The sequence below is a fragment of the Henckelia pumila genome, chromosome 2 (assembly GCF_033568475.1).
Source record: "Henckelia pumila isolate YLH828 chromosome 2, ASM3356847v2, whole genome shotgun sequence".
Lineage (NCBI taxonomy): Eukaryota > Viridiplantae > Streptophyta > Magnoliopsida > Lamiales > Gesneriaceae > Henckelia > Henckelia pumila.
In genome coordinates this window covers 18,932,651-18,953,021 of record NC_133121.1, presented here as the reverse complement: position 1 = coordinate 18,953,021, position 20,371 = coordinate 18,932,651, and the positions used below count along the sequence as shown (strand labels likewise).

Below are 20,371 nucleotides of genomic sequence, written 5' to 3'. Positions count from 1 at the left end.
ATTTAATATAGATAGAAAAAAATATCATTTTTATATATTTATTAATATTTTAAAATATATTATATTTGAATAAATAAATTATTAATGATTAAATATAATTATATTATAAAAATAAAAAGATAATTATTTCTAATAATTTTTAAATTAATATAAATTTATTTTTATACTTTTAGGGCTTGTTTGGTACAAGTACAATTTATCCTGGTATACTTTATCTTATCCAATACTCTGTTCTTCTCGTCATATTATTTATCCATCTATTAATTATTTATTTTACATCAATCAAATCATTAATCATTTATCTTATATCAATCAAATCATTGAATTTAAATTACTATATTACTCTTATAAATAATATTATTTATATTTTATTTTATTCTTAAAAAGGACAAAATGGTAATTTATTATTTTTATATAAAATTCAATCAATCAAATCAAATAAACTATAATCTATTAATAAAATCAAATACTATATTAACTATCATTTTTTATTTATTTTATATTACATTATATTACTTATTCAAGTATTATTTATCCTATCATCGAACCAAACGGTACCTTAATCAATAAAAATAACTTTAAAAAATAAAATGTATTCGAATTTATTAAAAATGATTGGACTTAAAAGCAATTTTATTAAATGATAAAATCGACTTTTTAATTGGATCATGTATCAATGAGTCATTTCAGTAGTTCATTTGCCAATTGATATTTTATCAATACTTCGTTTAACCAAACGAATTATACTCATAAAATTATAGAATATCAAACTATATATTTCAAAGTATTTGTTTCATTCCAATTTATTCAATACAACCTCCTTCACCTTTTCAAGGTGAAGTACTATGTTATGTGATGAAGACGTTGGGATTTATCTAAGTAGGAATTTCGTGGGATACATATCATACATAGTCTCGAAAGTTTCACTTATATGAAAATTGCCATGATACCATAGCTATGGGTCAGAGTCGTATCTGAGTTCGAGTGGTCTGAGGCGAAAGATAAAATATGAGTCATCTTATTATAGTAACTTTACAGTTCAATTCGCAAATAACATTAGTATAATAAACTGCACATAAATACACCATAAATAATATATTACATCAATAATTTTTCAACAAATATTTGAAAAAATTACATAAATTCATATATAGATGTTTTAGATGTGATAATATCCTTCAAATCCATGTAATTTATTTTTCAAACCATTTTGTCCATATAATTCTCGATTACTTTAACTTGAGAAGCTTTTTTGCTGATGTAATTGTTTCTGAAATGGTTAAAAAAATTTATAGGCAATAATAGTATTTAGAAATAAATCATTCAGTTTTGTCAAATATTATAGCATATCAGTTACAAATTTTCCATTTGTTAATAACATTTTACAACAATCAATTTCAAACACAACTCCACGCCATTAATGTCTAAACTTCAATTGTTACTAAAAAATAGTCGAAGCTTCGTACAAACTCCTTCAATCTTAAGGTTTATTTGTTAATTTTTCCAAAAAAATTCAAAAAAAAAAAAACTAAAAAATTTCTTGATATTGTTTAAATTATTCAAACAAAACTTGAAAAAAAAAATAGGCTTGATCAATTATTGAAAAAAATATTAAAGTTGGTATTCTTTTTTATTTAACATTGTTTTTTTTTGTTTTTTGAATTCAATGGACTGTGTATATAGTTTTTTTTAAAAAAAAATTGCGCCACTTCTATGGCCGGGTCCTGAGGTGAAGGCTCTTTGGCCTTATGAAAGGTCCGGCTCTGCTATGGGTTTGAGTTAACCCTATAAATTCTCATGAGAATCAAATAGGAAAAATAATCAATTTAGTTTGTTAAAATGGTGTTTAGCTGAGCTTATAATCTCTACAAAACATCTTGATAAGGAAAAATCTTAATTTTGGTGATGATATTTATGCAACAATCAAACTGAGCAAATCAGTTAAACAAGTTGAACAAAACCAATAATACAATTTGATCTGAATCTAAGCAAACATTTGATATTTAAATATAACTAAGATAATAAAGAATCTCTTATCAGATTATAAGTAAGATGATTGAAGAACTACTTTGGACTATTCAGAACAATCTTTAGATCTATTCTCACAGCCAGATCAGATTTCATTATCAGACCAGATTATAAAGAATCAGACCAGATCAGATAGAACCAGACCAGGTCAATCATGTCGTCTGAACATCATGCTAAATCAATCTAAGTTGTTGGAGATAAAGCCAAAACAAGTTGGTGGAGATAAAGGCGTTGCAATTCATACTCGGCAACATTCAAATTATCCCACTACCTATAGTACTATTTTTGGAAAGAGGACGAGCACACGTGACACGTTCTGCTTGATTATCGGTTATTCTTGGATCAAATCCTCACCAGATAAATTTACGAACGTTGGGTGAATCATCACTATAAATTCTTGCTGATGCACATAGTTTCTCCAGCTCTTGCACATTAAAATATTCTAAAATCATCAAGCATACAAGTGTTTTCTAAATGATTCAAGCAAGAACCAGATCAAATCTCAAGACTGTTATCATATACAAACTCTTATATCAGATCAATCAGAGTGATCAAGCAGTCAAGTTTTGAAAAAGCATTGTTATAATTTAAATATACTTTGTGACTCAACCAAAACGTGATCTGAATTGATATTGTGTTGCTATGGGTTCTTTTTAAGGGTTTATTGGACAGAGTTTGTGCAAATCGTTGTATAAATCAAATTTTTGTAGTAGAAATACTTCTAAAAACAGAAGAAGGAGAGACGTAGAAGTTTTATCTTCAAACTTCCATAAAAAATCTCTTGTTCCTTACTTTTATTTTCTGTAGAATTTAATTCAGTTTGCCTAAAGCTATCCAGTTCAATTAGTGCGTGAGAAACTTTTCACCTGACCAGATCAGTTCTTGCAAACAAATTTTTTTAAGCAAAATTCTAAAAATCGAGCTGGTAACTCAGCTTAATTGTAATACTATTTACAAAAATATTTTAAAACGTGTATTCACCCTCCTTTTATACACATATTCGATCATAACAAGTGATATCAGAGCGGATTTTTTCTTAATTTGAACTGCTCTTGGTAGCTATGACATCTTTTAACAACATTTTCGTGTTTTCAGAGTAAGAGTATGATGACATAAAAATTCGTATACATGCACATTTATCTGCACAAGATGATGATATTTGGTACATCATCACTGATGGACCAATGAAGATCATGAAAGCCAAGACTGCAGTGGCCATAACTGAAGGTGCACCCTAGATGATATAAAAGCTCAGATCATAGTGGACGACTGAAGACAAAAGGAAGGTCAATCTTGATAATGTGGCAAAAGACATACTGTACAAAACTTTGGATAAGAACATGTTCAGTAAAATCAAAGCATGCATCACTACCAAAGAGATTTGGGAGAAACTCACACAACTGTGTGAAGGCAGTGATAAAACCAAATAAAACAAGCTTATGGTGACCATTCAAGTGTTCGATAGTGTCAAATGAAGTCTTGAGAATCTAGGAAAGAGTTTGATGAGAGGTTTAGCAGCGTCATTATTGAATTGAATGCACTAGGAAAGAGCTACAACAATAGAGAAATTTCTCTTAAAGTTATGATGGAATTACCAAGACAGTGGGATGTCAAGACTATTGCCATGAGAGAATCAAAGGATCTCAACAATATTGAACTGCATGATCTGTTTTCAGACCTCAAAGCATATAACTTTGATCTTGGTGCTAGAATTGAAGAAGAACCAGCTATCCCACAAGACACTAAAGCTCTAACAGCGACAGATGACACATTCACATCTATGACAACACATCAACTTAACAGTGATGCAATTAATGTCACTATTTGTGAAATATCTGACAAATTTATGAGGAAGAACCACATGAACTTTCAAAGCACAAACAAGTTCAGCTTTCGAAGGAAAGAACGAGTAAATGATGATCAAGCATGTTACAACAATGGAAGGAAAGGACACTTCATAGCAGAATGTACCAGAACAAAGAAGGATGAGAAGAAGTCAACTGATAGAAGGGATCCAGAGAACAGAGGGAAAAAAAAAATTTGAGAGTCGTGGGCAATAAATTGATTATCTGAATAAGAGGGATTTGGGTCATTCAGCAAATCAAGAGGCCTGAAACTAACGAGGAGCCATGATTCCAAATTCATCTGGGCAAGAAATTTTTAATAAGAATTGACCAAGAGACCGTCCAAAGGTCCGTACTATTAGGGCTGAACAAATTCTCGATTTAAGGATCGAATATAAATAAATCAAAATAAAAATATTTAGTTCGGTTACAAACTTAAATCGATAATTCGTTGTTTTTTTTTGGAAAATTATCGGTCAATTCGATTTCAATTTTTTTAAAAAATCGCTCAAGCCGATTTGGAATTTTTTATATAATATATATAATATTTTTTAGAAAAAGATTGGGGAATAAGGTCTTACGTTCAATTGTAATTTTTATTGAATTGGGCTCGTGTTTAAAATCTGATACTGGGGCTGCCTTTAACATTCAAGTCTCATCTTCATTGATTTATTCCATTTCTACATTCTCTTCCCAGCTCCCTTTTTTCATCTCGACTGTGACTGTGATCCATTTACAATCTACTGACTCTGGTAAGTTTCTATATTTTCTCTTGGAATTTTTGTTGAATTCTTGTTTAAAATTTATTTGATTTCCATTTTCATGTGAATGTGTGACGAAGGCTGATTTGATAGAGAGATGAGAAAATTTAAATTGTTTACTTCATAACTGTGAGTAAAGGGTTTATTCAAATATGAAAATTTCTTACCTTTTCAATCTTGTTGGAGTTGGACTCCTCAATATTCCGTGGAATCGAAAGAGGCTAGAGAGGTCGAATCTGGATGAACCCAAGGCGGAGCTCAACCGTGGTTTTGGGTGGTGTAGGGATGCTGAAGAGAAGATACAATCAAAAATATTGATAATTTGTTTTGTTGGGAATTATGAATATCTCTTCTTTACTTGTTTGGAAGTGAATATCTGATATCAAAGAATTATTCCCAAGTTTTTATAACATCATGCTGGGGTATATGGATTTATTTGGATTTGATAATTATTTGTTTTGATCTGCCCTTTAAACTTCATATGTATTCTTTGAGAAATGCCTAATACAAAGACTTTCCATGCTAGATTTGTTGATTCATTAGTGATTTATTGATGAAGTCTTCATATGATCAAATTTTTTGGCTTGACTTTGTAGTGCATCGATTCTGTCCAAAAGTTCAAGCCATTTTCTTATGCTCTTTAGAAAGTGAAAGATAGTGTTGGAGGATATAGAATGGGCGACATTTATGATAGTTTGCAGTTGCAAAGGATTGTCTTAGAGACTGTTGGGACTATTCTTTTGACTCCTTGGTTAGAGCCGTAGACACTCGAGAAGTTAGTGAAGCACTGTTCAAAAAGGGATACACCCATCTCCTCATTCAAATGGGGCGCGGTTCGTACATCCCCATGAAGGTAATATTAAGTTTTTTCTATTGATTTTTTTTTTAATTAACATGGTGATCTTCGTGGATAAATTTTATGATGTCTCTGCCATCCAGTTCTAATTAATTGTCCTTTAAACATTGATCTTGTAGCTACCAGGTTTAAATATGAAATGTTAATATCAGAAAATATCCTATAGGAGACACTTTAAGCACTAAATTTTTATTACTTTGAAAGTGATTATTGTTCTGGACATTTCATCATATTTCACGTTTTCCATTCTTTCAATCTTATGCCTGCAACAACTGATCTCTGAGTCATTTTTAATATTTGTGTTTGAGAATGATCTATTCTGCACCCCTCTTGTATTTTGGTTTTCAATTCAATGTGATAGAGCCCTTTGTCATCTCATCTCATTTCCTTTAAGTTTAGCCTCACATAAAATGATCTAAGAGTCCATTTCGTCTTGAATTTGACGTCACAATTTTGAAGTGAAAAATAATTATATTTAAGTTACTCATCTGCTAGAGCTATCCACCACCTCACTCTTGAAGGTGTACTTTTCATAATTTTATGTGTTCAATTTTCCATAGTGAATCTAGAAAAGTAGAATTTGGACATGCCAAATTGAGTCTAGTGCATGTGTTTTATTTTGTAAACATAGTTATCTTCCCCTGCTATCATTTACGATTTTGAAATAATGACACTTATTTTCAGTCTGATGGAGAAGATGGGTTTGTCTCGGTAGATTATTTCACATTTTCATCAAGTATTGCTGATCATTTGAGATCAGCCTCTCTTGTTTTCAGTCATGCAGGTAAGTAATTTTTTGTGTTTTGCTTTACAAATTGAATAATCTCTTTTGATCATAGAAGTACCTTTTCAAAATCAAGTTTTCCTTTATTTGGACAGGCTCAGGGAGCATATTCGAGACCCAGAGACTGAGAAAACCTCTGATCATGGTGGTTAACGAGGATCTAATGGACAACCATCATAGTGAGCTAGCAAAAGAACTTGCGGAAAGGAAGCATTTGTTCTGTGCTCCTCGTCAGACAATTTTTAACACCATTTCAGAAATGGACACCGAGAATCTTTTAGCGTATGAGCCTGGTGACTCCTTGTCCGTTGCTAGAATTATTAACCAGTTTCTAGGTTTCTCTATTCAATTATTCGACGAGACGAAAAAGATAGTTCTGAATGTTGAGGTTTTGCTTAGAGTAGTCTCCATTGCCATTGTAACTTCAGTACATGCACATCTTTGGGCTTTATTTGCTTTTAATTTATTGAAATATTTTCATAAGCTAACATAACCTAACTAGTTTCAAATTCTTGAATCGAAAACGATATTTTTTTTTTTCTTAAATTTTAACAGTTTCACCATTTACATTTTCTATCTTTTTACCAATTTGAAGGCTGTATTTTCATTTTAAAATATCAACCAAAGACCGTGAATAGGATCCTAAGAGGATAAGGAACAACAAAGATATAATAATAAAAGATATTGAAAGTAAACAATTAATAGAGAACACAATGATTAATAAAGAAACATAAAATAAAAAGCAACGAATATAATGATGGTTCCTTTTGAAAGGACACCAAAATAATATAATAATAAAAGATATTGAAAGTAAACAATTAATAGAGAACACAATGATTAATAAAGAAACATAAAATAAAAAGCAACGAATATAATGATGGTTCCTTTTGAAAGGACACCAAAATAATAAATATAGTGGATTTTACAATACCATTGCTAAATTGCGGAATTTAAATGCTGGAAAATAAATTGCAGGAATTTAAATATAGTGGGTTTAATAACACCACTTTAGTAATTAAATTGCAAGAAATTAAATTGCAGAAATTTAAAGTGCAGAATTTAAACGTCTCATATAATAACGTGGTTCCTCCTGTTTTTGATACATATAATCAAAGATTATATGCAGAGCATAATTTTGCAAATAACTCCACGAATATTAACGGACTCGATTAGGCGGTATAACCGGCCATATATATATATATATATATATATATATATATATATATATATATATATATATATATAAATATAATATTTAGGCGGTATAACCATCCATGTAATGTAAATCAAAGTTTCATTACAAACCTTTAGAATTTATACAACTCTTGGAATCTTCAATGTTTTTACAACTTTCTTCAAGTTACTTGAAGAACTTAATGTATAATATAAACAAGCTTTGAAGGTATTTAAAGTAGATGAAAGAATCAATAAGGAAGAATATAAGAGAAGAGAAGAAGGAAAGAGAGAAAGTGAGAAAAAAAGTGGAAGAAAAGTTTGGAAGAAAAGTTGAAGGAATTTTGAAGAGTGGTTTGAGAGAGAGAATAGTATGGTTGTAAGAGAGATGTCTAATGGTGTTGAGATATGATCCATTTTTATAGACTGATAGGATCGGTATCATAGTGTAAAGGGGGGTGAATACACTTCAAAAACTTTCGGTTGAGCTAACTTTGAATTCAATTGGATTAGTGATTGAATTCTTATCTTATCTTGATGTCTTATGCAAATCGAAAAACAATGAATGTGCAGAAATATGTCAAGATGCATATTCTAAACACTTTGTTTAAGTTTGTATGCAAGATCGATGATGTGAAGATAGACTGATGAAAGACACAAAGAGATGTTTATGGATGTTCGGAGATTTCAATTACTCCTACGTTACCCCTTCTTTCACTTGGAAGGATACACAAGAAGACTTTGAATTTTACAACTCGATTTGCAAAATCCCACTCCAAGACTAGGACTTATACTCAATCGCCTATCTTAGAACTCCTAGTTACAATACAATATCAGTCATCGACTGATGAAATGAATAAGTATTACAACTCGATTTGAAATTGCACAAGGTGATCCTTGATTGATCAGAATAACAGCTCTAAGAGTTGTGTGCTTCGAGTTTCTTGATCAGGTTCTTGCTTGAAGGACTTTGAATGCTAGAATTTTTGAATAATCGCGCGAGCAAAAGTTATTCATCTACTGATCAATACGCCTATTTATAGGCTCAAATTCCAATGGTCATAATTTTGAATTGTATCAGATAAATTTTGAATTATTCCCGTTTCTTCGTTCGTTTTCACCGACATTCTCTACATCCAAAATTCTCTAAGATTGTGGCGTTGTGTTACAGTGGTGTCAGTGTACGGAAAATCTTATCCATTTAGAGTCACGATAGTAGACTTATGTAATATGAGGGGCATTTGATCGATCAGTTTACTTCCTGAGCACTTCCAATTGTATTGGCGCTTTTTTAGTTTAGAGTAGTGCTTTGTTATCGGTTTACTTCCATTCTTCCTTCTTTTACAGTATCAGTCTAGTGCTTTTAGCATATCAGTTTAGCACTTTTCTTCGTGACATCAGTTTAGTGATTTTCTTTGCGTATCAGTCTAGTTCTTTTAGCATATCAGTTTAGCACTTTTCTTCGTGACATCAGTTTAGTGATTTTCTTTGCGATATCAGTTTAGTACCTTTCTTTCGTGATATCAGTTTAGTACTCCGGCGTTTGTCTTTCTTCAGGATATCAGTTTAGTACTTTTCTTTGTAAAATCAGTTTAGAGCTTTTTATTCGTAAAATCAGTTTAGCTCTTTTCTTCGCAAAACACCAAAACTTAATTTCCAACAATTTTCCCCTTTTTTGTGTTTGTCAAAACATATATTACGCAACCTTGTCATCAGTTAAAATTCGATTTTGATATGTTGAAATGATTGTAATAAACCGATTTGTGTTGATAAACTAAGACATTGAACTGAACTGATATACTGGACTCATTTCCCCCTTTTTGAGAAACACACGTGATAAAAGATTTAATAGAGTATGGAGAGCTTCAATCAAATAGGTCTGCAAATTAGTGTTAGATAAAATAATTTAAGCGGAACAAAATCTATCTTTGATTTGAGGAAGGTCTTTGATTGTAGGGACTATAGCTGGATGACTGAGGACGACTAGATTGACCTGATGTCTTGGAGATGAGTGGTTAGTATGCACTGGAGAATGCAAAATTTGTCTTGAAATTTCTGTCAAGGATTCAATCTGTCTTGAAATCCCTTGAAAGTTGGTGTTTACATATGTCTGGAGGGACTGAACATTTGCAGCTAAAGGGTCAACTTTGTTCTCCAGAGATTCATGAGAATGTTGGAGCTGAGACAGAGAGGAATTTACTTGACTGAAGTTATGCAATAGATCATTCAACAGTACAAACTTTTGTTGCAGCTTGGCCATTTCATTGGTCAACGAATCTCTAAGGGCAATAATGTGACTACCAGACTAATGCTATTTGGATTTGAGTTCTTGGAGATCTTTGGTTAGAGTGATAAAAGATTCTTCCATTTCCGATAATGCGTGATTCAAATCATCGTCCAATTTAGGATCAGACATTTTGATCCTTTCTTGATTTGGAGCATAAATTTCTTTAGTAGGTATGAATGGTATTTTGTGGAGGAGAGTGCTCAAGAAATCGGTCCTTGAAGCTTTGTGAATATTTGAATCAATAGTGCTTGCTTCATTGTCCTGATCATCCGAATCAAACTTAGTTTTGCCTTTTTTTGGAGATGATGATGGTACTGCAGCAGAATAAGATACAGTTTGTGAGGACTGCGGGGTTGATCCAACCTCAATGTATTCATCAATTTTTGTGCTGTTGCTGGTCTTGCTGGTTCTGCTGATAGACTGAAGAGATGAAGAGGTGCACTCGAACTGAGGAGCTGGTGATTTGAAGAAGAAGGAAGGTATTGACACGATTTCTGGCTTGACCAATGAATGTGGATAAATAATGAGAGCCAGACTTTGCTCTTCAGTATTTTGTCCTTAAAATGCTTCAACATTTAGAATAGGTATATCAAACATTGGTTCTAAAGCATCTTGCATGGCATCAACTGATTGGGGTTCTTCTTTTGGTTGTTCCATCGGTGGTTCTTCTGACTCAATATGGGTGATCACTTGATGAACAACTTCTTCCAAATTCATAAGAAGTAGCTCGGGCAGAGCTAACTCGCTTTATGGATTGTGAAGTGGTTGTTCAGGGATAGTGGAAATAAATGAGTCTTGAGCTTTGGCATTTTCTTTTTCAAGTTCTTAAAATACTTGATCAACGGTATGGGCTGAGGATTCAGTTGATTGATGAACTGTCTTGGTGTGGGGACCTCGGGTGCTAATCTCAATTCTTAACATATAATATATGTTAATCTAAGTCGGGCAACAAGGTAAGAAGCAACCCCAATTTTTTTTTAGAAGGGCGCGGGCGCGCCTCTTAAGGGCGCGGGCGCCCGCCCCTCTCGGACCATGGCACCCATGGTGCCATGGTTAGGCGCGGGCGCGCCTAAGGCTCGGGTTACCTCCAAAACCAGTTGAAAATATAACTTTTGCCTTTGTTTTGAATCTCAAACATCATCTAAAACATATATCAACCTACAAACTTCAAAATCTAGAAGAAAACATGCCAAACCACGGGCTAAACAAGTAACTAAACAAGATACATGTCATAAACTCAAAAGATCTTACAATACTCTTATTGTTGACAAAAATACAAGTCTATATGTTCACGAGTTCTAAATACAAGACATCTACAAGATCAAATGCAAAGGTTGATATCCTTTCTACTCCATAAACCCGAAGTCACCACATCTAACTCGATCTTGTTCTTCTCATGGGCGTCCCTGACTCGTTTAAGCCCCACCTATTGCCATGCACACATACAAACAAAGCAATAGCCGGATAACTCCGGTGATAATTACATTCTCAGTATAAACAACATATACATGCATAGCATAACATTTACAGAAATAACCATATAAACATCTTTATAGGTATTAAATCCAATCTAATGCAATGCATGCTTTTAAAAATCTGCTATCAAGTTCTATATCGGTTCTTGGGATCCCGGGGAAGAAGAACACAACAAATCTCCCACCTACTCTCTCTTTCAAGGTGGCGTTGAGCTCTTTTCCCAGACTTTGGCCCACTATATCGAGTTTCTAACCATAGGAGTCGATCTATCTCCTGAGTTCTTCGATATATTTCCAAACATCCGTCTTTCTTCGTCAAATTCGCCAATAAAATCTCAAGGAATAGTTGGCTCAATATGAATGCAACAAAGTCTAGTAACATTGTAATCTAAGCTAAACCAACTATATATAAGCATACTAATCTAGTAAACAAGCAACAACATTCAAGTCAACACACTAGAATACAAATATAGTATGTGGTTTTGGACAACTCAAGAACTAGTCTATCTTGAGTATATTGTCCCACTTTGGTGATGTTGGTTTATACCTTTCTTATCGTGGTTTCAAACTCTTCAAATCTTCACAAAATGCAGCACAACAAAACCTCAATCAAAAATCTTCTCATACTCTTCACAATCTTCAAGGCTAACAAGTCACAAACCTTGTTTTTTTGTCGATCGGTTTCAAAGTCGGGATTCTTAACTTGACGTCCCCTGTTTTCAATCTGAAAATATATCAAATATGTCTAAGAACATCAGCAGGAACTCAAACAATGTCCAGCTCAAGCAATCTAGATTCAAACTTGATCGTTTTGCAAACCGACGGCGTAACGGTACAAAATTGGCAAACCGAAACGCATCTATATCAACTTTAACATTCAAATCACCTTCATACATCAGCATATGCTCAAACATCAGCTATATCAGAAGCTATATATATCGACATACATGCTGAAAATTCATATCAAATACAAACGACATCCAATTTTCGATCCGGTTTCGATATAACAATACATATCATCTCTAAAACATATATCTAACATCAAATTCTGAGTTCTTCATCAACCCATTTTATAAATATGCTGGATCATAGCAATACTTACATTAAATCTTAGCTCTTGAATAGAGGGTCGCAGAACTATGCCCGGAATTGAAATCGGCCGGACGGATCTTGAGATAATGAAGTTTGAAGATCAAATTCAAGGGAAGAAGATAAAGTCTTGATTCTTGGTTGATGGAATGTGAGTAAATCTGATGCAAAAACACATACACACACGTTGATTCTTATATCCAAGCCATGTGTCCCACTAAAATTCCAAAATTGCACTTTGGCCCTCAAGATCTTCACTATTTGCAAATTGGCCCTTGAAACTTCTTTTTAATTCAATTTCAATCCTAAATAATTTAAGAATATTAGAATTTAATTCTAAAATCTAAAAATTCTCAAATTAAATATTCTCGGATTAAAATTAAATAATCTCGGGCCTTACATTTGCCCTTCTTGTGACTAGATTTGGATTTGGATCTAGATTTATGTTTCTTTGAAATGTAGGGCTTTGGAATGACAAGTTCTTTATCTTCTTCTCAGATTTTAACTCTTAGATTCAAAGTATTCAAGTTGGTATCCAACTGAGTGAGGACGGATCTATCCTCATAGGCAGTTCGAGCCAAAGGATCGTAATTCTTCTCACGCTCAGTAAGAATTTGAGTCACTTTTTTTATCCTCATAAGGTCAAAGAAGTATTGCCTTCTGTTTAAAGCTTCTTGAATGTCAACTGTAGCGACCCAACCTAGATCCACTACTAATCAGAGTTTAAAGCTTAATTAAGCATGCAATAAACATAATCAGAGATAAACAACGGAAACTTAAATAAATACTGAACCAGCAGAATAAAACCGATAAAACAAATCCCAATTATACAACCCAATGAAAAATAAATCCATATTCAACCTAGCTTACTACTTCTGTAGCTCCTCTTGGTCACCACCTAATCCCCAAGTCCTGGTGGAACACCTGCAACTTCTCTGTCGAATGGGGTGTCCAAAAAACATAGAAAATGCTGGACGTGAGCACTTAAGCTCAGTACGAGAGTACGAATATACATATGCTATGAATGCAAATACAAATGCCTATGAATGGGTACTGTGGGGGCTCGGGTTGCTAGTCAAATCTTAGGGCAAATAATAGTTGAACATAACTTCACTCAAGTTTAATTAACCAAGAAATTTTTTTTTCAAAAGGGGGTGCGCTTGGGCGCCCCTTTTTGCCGCTCGAGCGCGGCCAAAACACCCAACTCTCGGGTTGGGGCTGCGCTCGGGCGCAAGAAAATGCAGCTCGAGCGCTGCCTGTAGCAGATTTCTGCTCTGTTTTTTTGCAGCTCATTTTATGATCTTCTATCTCCTTCAATACATGATATTTTACGTCTAAAACATGCACATACATATATATCAAGTTCCTAGCATGTTCCCATGCCTTTATTACATCCATATAGTAGCTTAAAGTACACAAAAGAGCTAAACTAAACAAGTTATTCAACATGCTCTTCAACTTGTAACAAGTCTCTTGACTTCTAACATACTTGAAAAGGTTTATATTAAGTAACTTCTGCTACAACCTGAGTTCCACATGCTAAGACTCTCTCTCAAGCTACCTGTGTCATCTCTGACTAGCTCATGCACTATTTGTTATCATGCACACATACAAAACAAGACAACAGCCGGATAACTCCGGTGAAAACATATTTCTCAGTATAAGTGACACAAACATGCAATAACGATAACATATCAATTCTGATTCTAAAGTAAAAGCAAAGCAAAATCTGTAAACTGAATCGATCATCGAGATTCGTATCCAATCTCGGCATCAAGATTCGATCCGATCTTGGTATTCAAGATTCGTATCCGATCTTGACTTGGATATATCCGTTCTTCGTAATTCGTATCCAACATGACATCAAAGTTAAGTGAATTATAAATCAAATATCCATTTACCTAAGATGGATTAAACAATTCAAGTTCAAGTTCAAGAACATATATCTAAACAAGTATGTGATTTTTTCGGGATAACTCAAGAATCATCGTTCTCGAGTTTCAAACCCCTTATGATCGATGTCATCTTATACCTTTTCTTTTCTCGGTTCTTGAGTGCTTCAAATCTGAACACTACAACAAGAACACATATCAATCAAAATCTTCTGAAGTTCATCTTTCAATCTTCAAAGAAATAACTTCAAACCTTTCTCCAATATTTCTCGGTTCGAAGGCTGGATTCTCGAGCTCGTCAACTTCACTACAATTCTGAAAACCAGAAGTAAGGAAGCTCAAGATTAACATTCAAACTCTATACAAGCTCAACTCAAAAAATTGGATTCAAGTTTGATAATTTTCAAGCCGACGGCGTGACAGTATCAAAATCGATAACCGAAACTCAAATATATCAATATATCAATCTTCTTCAATTCAAACCAACCACATATCCACATATATACGATCATATTCCTACGACATCTCAATTGCGAAACCAGCTGAATCAAGATAATACTTACATCACGTTGAGGCTCTTGTCGCAAGGATTTCAGAACTATGCTCGGATTTAAAATCAGATGGTCGGATCTTGCGAAATGAAAGTTTGAAGATGAAGAATGGAATGGAAATCTGATGTTCACGTTCTTGGGCCAAGAAATATGATAAAATGATATGTATACATGTTTATATGTATAAAAAGGCCATGTGTATACTTCAATTTCAAATATTTTCACTTTGGTCCCTGACTTTAGCATAATTGCAAATCAGTCCCGGACAAGCAATTTAATTCAATTTCAATCCTAAATAATTTAAGAATATTAGAATTTAAGTCTAAACTCTAAATATTCCCAAATTAAATATTCTCGGATTAAAATTAAATAATCACGGGCCTTACAGGTACCAGTGACCTATCGTAGATAGAACGTTGCTCAGTCAAAGGCGCCATGGTATGTAGCACGCTGAGCCATCGCATCCGGAGGTGGATCCCATACCATAAAAACCGTGGATATAACCGGATCCAAATCCATGGAATCCATCCACTAACATATACGGGGCTGAGCGACCCCTACTACGGCTATGCAATAAAGGCATAAAGCTCAATGTGTCCATGCATGCAGCATAATATCCATGGCATAACAAATGCACATATAATCAATGTCACATAAAACATGCAAACATAGAATTTGTATATTCTACCAGGCTATCTCGGATAATACGTCCGTACCTTACTAAAGACAGTTCTAGAAGCATCTCTCTAGATTCCAAGCCTATCATCAACTCTACAATACAAAGTAATCATGCATCATTAACCATGCTCAAAGCCTTAACTAAGCTATTGCATACTCCTAAATATTTTTAGGAAGCCAAAGCTATACCTGCTTCCATCGTCAGCTCGCTGATGGCGATAGCCCCCAAGACTTAGGCACAGCTCTGCTACTATCCCCGTAGCGCCTTACCACTTCCGGCCCTTCAGTAGGACGCTAGAATGCCCCTAAAAGCTAAAAGACTAACTAAAAGAAGAGAGGAAAGGAAATGGTGCACTTGAAAATGAGCTTGGCACCCCCTTATATAGACGAAGATCGGAGCGTCCGATCTCACGTTTGGAGCCTTTGATCCTGATCGGAGCGTTCGATCCCTTCGTCCGAACTCCCTCAGCCAACCACGTGTCTAGCTTCCAGAGGACGCCTGCCGAGAGCTGTTTGGAGTCTTCGATCTCCCTTTGGAGCGTCCGAAGTCCCCTTAGTGATGTCATTGATGACATAATGTTTCGAATAGCTGGCCCTATAGCTGATCGGAGCCTCTGAACTCATCAGAGCTTCCGATCTTGGGTCAGTGGCTCCAGTCTGTTCGGACCTTCCGAACTCTTGTTCGGAGCCTCCGATCCCTCCAAAGTCTCGGGACCCTCCTTGGATATTTCAAGTGTTTTGGATCCATTTTAGAACTCCTTAAACCTTTAAAGAAACCCTTTAATCATGTTTTAATTAATCTAAACATGATCACTTGATTAATTATTAATTAATCAAAATTTCTGGATACGGGTTACTACATCAACGGTCTTGACAATTCTCAGAATTATCTCCTCATAGCTCACAAAATGGCTTAATTCTCCTTTTTTCTTAAGATGTCTAGCGAGAGTGGAAGTTCGATACTTGTACCATTCATTATATATGGTATCAGTGTAGTGCTCAGCATACTCCAGAACTTCAACCATAGTCAAATCAATTTGAACCTGAATGGCTTTGGATGGTCTGTCAACATCTGAAGATGAAGAAACTGAAGAATTAAGTAGCCCAGTTTTGATGTCTAGCCCAGAGTGAGTATATTCAACGATCTGGGAGGAATATAGTCATCCAATTGATGAACTTTGACTATATCTTCTGGATTCTCATCAGTCTGGAGTTCCTTAGATGTATTAACACTTTGAATTGGTTCCACCATCATTGGTTGTTTTCCTTTGGGATAGGATTTGGCTTTAGTGCGTTGCTCTTTGAGTGTTTCATCTGAAGAGCTTGGAGCAGTTGGGGCTGTGGTGGCTGCTCATTTTGGTGCTAGTGAGATGATCAGTTTGGTGAGTGAGGTGACATGTTTAGCTTTTGTAGTTCTTGCCTTCTTTGGCAAAGGCTTGATGATCTCCTCCTGATCAGTGTCCTCACTATCATCAATAATCACTTTCCTCTTCTTCTTAGTGGTCTTCTTTGCTTGAGTCTTTGTCTTTTTGGAGGGTGCATCAGTCTTCACTTTGATCGAAAGTCATTTAAGTATGGAGTATTCAATACTCGATACTTATGAAGAGTAGATGCCTCTAGCAGCTTAACTCCCAACACATCCAGCAGTCGACTAATTTGAATAGCATATATGTGAGACCCCGATTCTAATCATCTAATAAAGAGTTAGTCCTATCGATAATCAATCAAAGGCCAAAATATAAGACATTAATAAATAACAAAAAAAAAATTCTGATGAACAGTGCTGCGCTCGATCCTATAAAAATCCAGGATCGAGCGCACCATATTTTGAAACTCTCTGCCGAGAAAATAATATGTGCCGCGCTCGATCCGGCAAAAAGCCAGGATCGAGCGCACCATTTTGTGCAAGTATCTGCCTCAATATTTTCAAGGGTTGCGCTCGATCTCAGAAAATCATGGGATCGAGCGCACCTGGGATCAAAAATTTTTCAGAAAACTGAACATGCTTCCAATCTCAAAATCAACAATTCAACTCAATCTAATATCAATCTAACATGCTCAATTCTGAATTCAACAACATGCAATCAACATACAAACTATCTTCGATAATCAATAATCATCAATCGAAATCGGTTCTAATATTCAATACTTCAAAATCAAATACAACACATTCGAATTCTAACATGATTTCAAAACATAAACTAGATTGACATGCATTTCCAATTCTAATTCGAAGTCTCACTTTTAATCTTCATTCTCGTTCTATCCCTGTCGTCTCTGACTCGATCCTGCCCCACCTGTTGCCAAGTACACATACAAACAAAGACAACAGCCGGATAATCCGGTGAGAATACAATTCCCAGTAAAAGAGACAACATGCTATATCAAATAAACATATCAAACATGATATGCATCAATTCACCTCGTATATCAACTTCAGATATAATTCAAGTAATTCATTCAAGTACTGAATTAAAATGATATGCATGTCTGTAAAACTTCTGGATTATCAGACTCAGATAATCAAATGAAATTCTTCTTTCTTTCTTTCTTCGGTTTGGGATCCCAAGGTTAAAATATCCAACAATCACACCGACTACCCTCTCGAGGTGGTCGAGGCATATTTTAATCCTCTAGACTCCGGAGCATTATAGAGAGTTATTTCCGCACATGTAGTAATTCGCTTACAAGGCCACTCAACTATAATCACCAGATCGTCTAATTCAAAACGAATAATCATTCGACTCAATATGAATGCATATGTCATCTCATGCATTCAATCATAAATTCAATAACCAATTCAAATAAGCATTCAATCATGATTTCAACTAAGCATTCAATCATGATTTCAAATAAGCATTCAATCATGCAAGTATGTGATTTCTTTGGAACACTCGAATCCAGTCTAATTCGAGTTAATCGTTCCATTCAAGTCTAAGTCGTCTTTTACCTTATTCACTTTGAAGGTACTTCAATCTGAAAATCAATAATAAGGATAATAATCAATATCCAATCAAACTCATTCAAAACTCAATCAACTTCTTCAATCGATAAAAAGAAAATCGATACTGTACCGACTTCAATCTTCCAAACTGACCAAAGCTGTTATCTCACAACTCTGCTGACTTCAATTCAATCTATCAGAAGAAGTCATAAGGATCAATATCGACATCAAAAGCTCAATCAAACTCGATACGATCAAAACATCGAAACGATATCCAAAACTCAAACTGACGGCATAACAACTATAAACTGATCAAACCGGAAACGCAGACAACAATATATCATTTCAATAAACTCAATTCAATCAATTCATATCATTTCCAATCCAATCCAAACACATCTTAAAACTCCAATTTTCAAAAATAACTAGAAAATTCATATCAATTCCGATCATCGTTAGATCTTCGAACCGTCTTAGATATACTATCACAGCTATCTCATAATCATCCTCTCCGAATATAAATCAATTCAAACAACGTCCAAAAATTAAAACTTCTCAGAATTAAGATATACTTACTTCCAAACAAAGCACTCGTCGCTGTGATCGTAGATATCCAGTCAGAAATCAATTCTATCAGACGGATCGATCAAAAATGGAAATCCCAAAGCTTGGAAAATGAAAGGGGCGATTTCCATGGTGGGAGGCGAGATGGAGGAAGGGGATGAAGTGAAGAATGAGTCAAATACATGCTTAAATATCTAATAAATCCATTTATTGCGTTTTAGTCCCTGAAAATTCCAAAAATTGCATTCTAGTCCCTGATCATAATCGAATCGGCCCTCGACTTCTAAAATCTTTGATTATCTCAAATAAAGTCCATTAAGATAGTTTTGGGGCATTACAATTCTCCCCCTCTAAGAATCGATTTTGTCCTCGAAATCAAACATGATTCTATCACAAGGTCGAGGCTTGAATCAAGGACTGCAATAAGAATTTACATCTCAGAACTAATTCCAGAATCTGCTTCCAATCTAACTTTGAATCGTTCATCTCAATCAATTCGGTATCTCAAAAAAATAGAGAAAGTCAGAAACTCTAGTTGATTACTTCATCAACACTCCATCCGTCTATCAAAAGTCAACTCATCCTCGTCAGAAAATCCTTCTAATTTCAGTCACAATTCGAATCTTCTTTCGTTCTAACTCCTGTGACACAGAAAGTTCATATCAAAAGGAAGGAGATCTTCATCTCTACTCGTACAACTTCTAGAAAGTGCTTTCAATAATCATCTGATCGCTATCGTTGTACGAAGTTTCCATAAAAAAAATCAAGAATTTTGCCAACTAGTTCTAAGTCGAGCACTACAACTCATGGCAATTCCTCTAAAGTTCGATTCAACTGATCTAGTTGTACGTCGTTCTGAGGGTATCAAATCAAAAATAGTTGAATCAACAATAAAAATTCTCTTCTAAGTCTATGCCGAAAGAACAATTACATCAAGGATCTCTGTCTAGACTGACAGACTTCGGAAATTCATGACATCTGAAAACCTCTGACCAGATATCAATCCTCTGTTCTTCATCAAAAATCATTCTGTACAGAAAACTGTAACGGATTCTATCAATCAATCAATCAAAATCAGACAGTAGATGAAATAAGAATAATTCCAAAATCTCAATAAGAAGAAATCCCAGCACTGAAAATCAGAATACACGAGAGCGGATAATCAAAAATTCCATCATCAGATAATAAGATCAAAGAAATTCATTCGGTCCAATCAGAATTCAAACATTGAATTTAGCAAACAACTGATCGGCGTACAATTCTGAAAATATTGTAGAAAGCTCTGTACGATTAGTACAATTCTCATAACCAGAAAACAAGAAATTCATCAATAACAATTCCTAATTTCAACTAATACTTCTGAGAGATTTGGTCAACAAAAAATTCTTCAACAATACAGGATTATTCTTCAAATCAAATGGCCTGTCAAAAGTTCAAAATGGCCA

General features: G+C 34.4%; 1 pseudogene; it reads left to right on the top strand.

The window, feature by feature from the left end:
* Positions 1–4,611: 4,611 nt before the first annotated feature.
* On the top strand, positions 4,612–9,654 carry LOC140877316 (uncharacterized; annotated as a pseudogene).
* Positions 9,655–20,371: the final 10,717 nt, after the last annotated feature.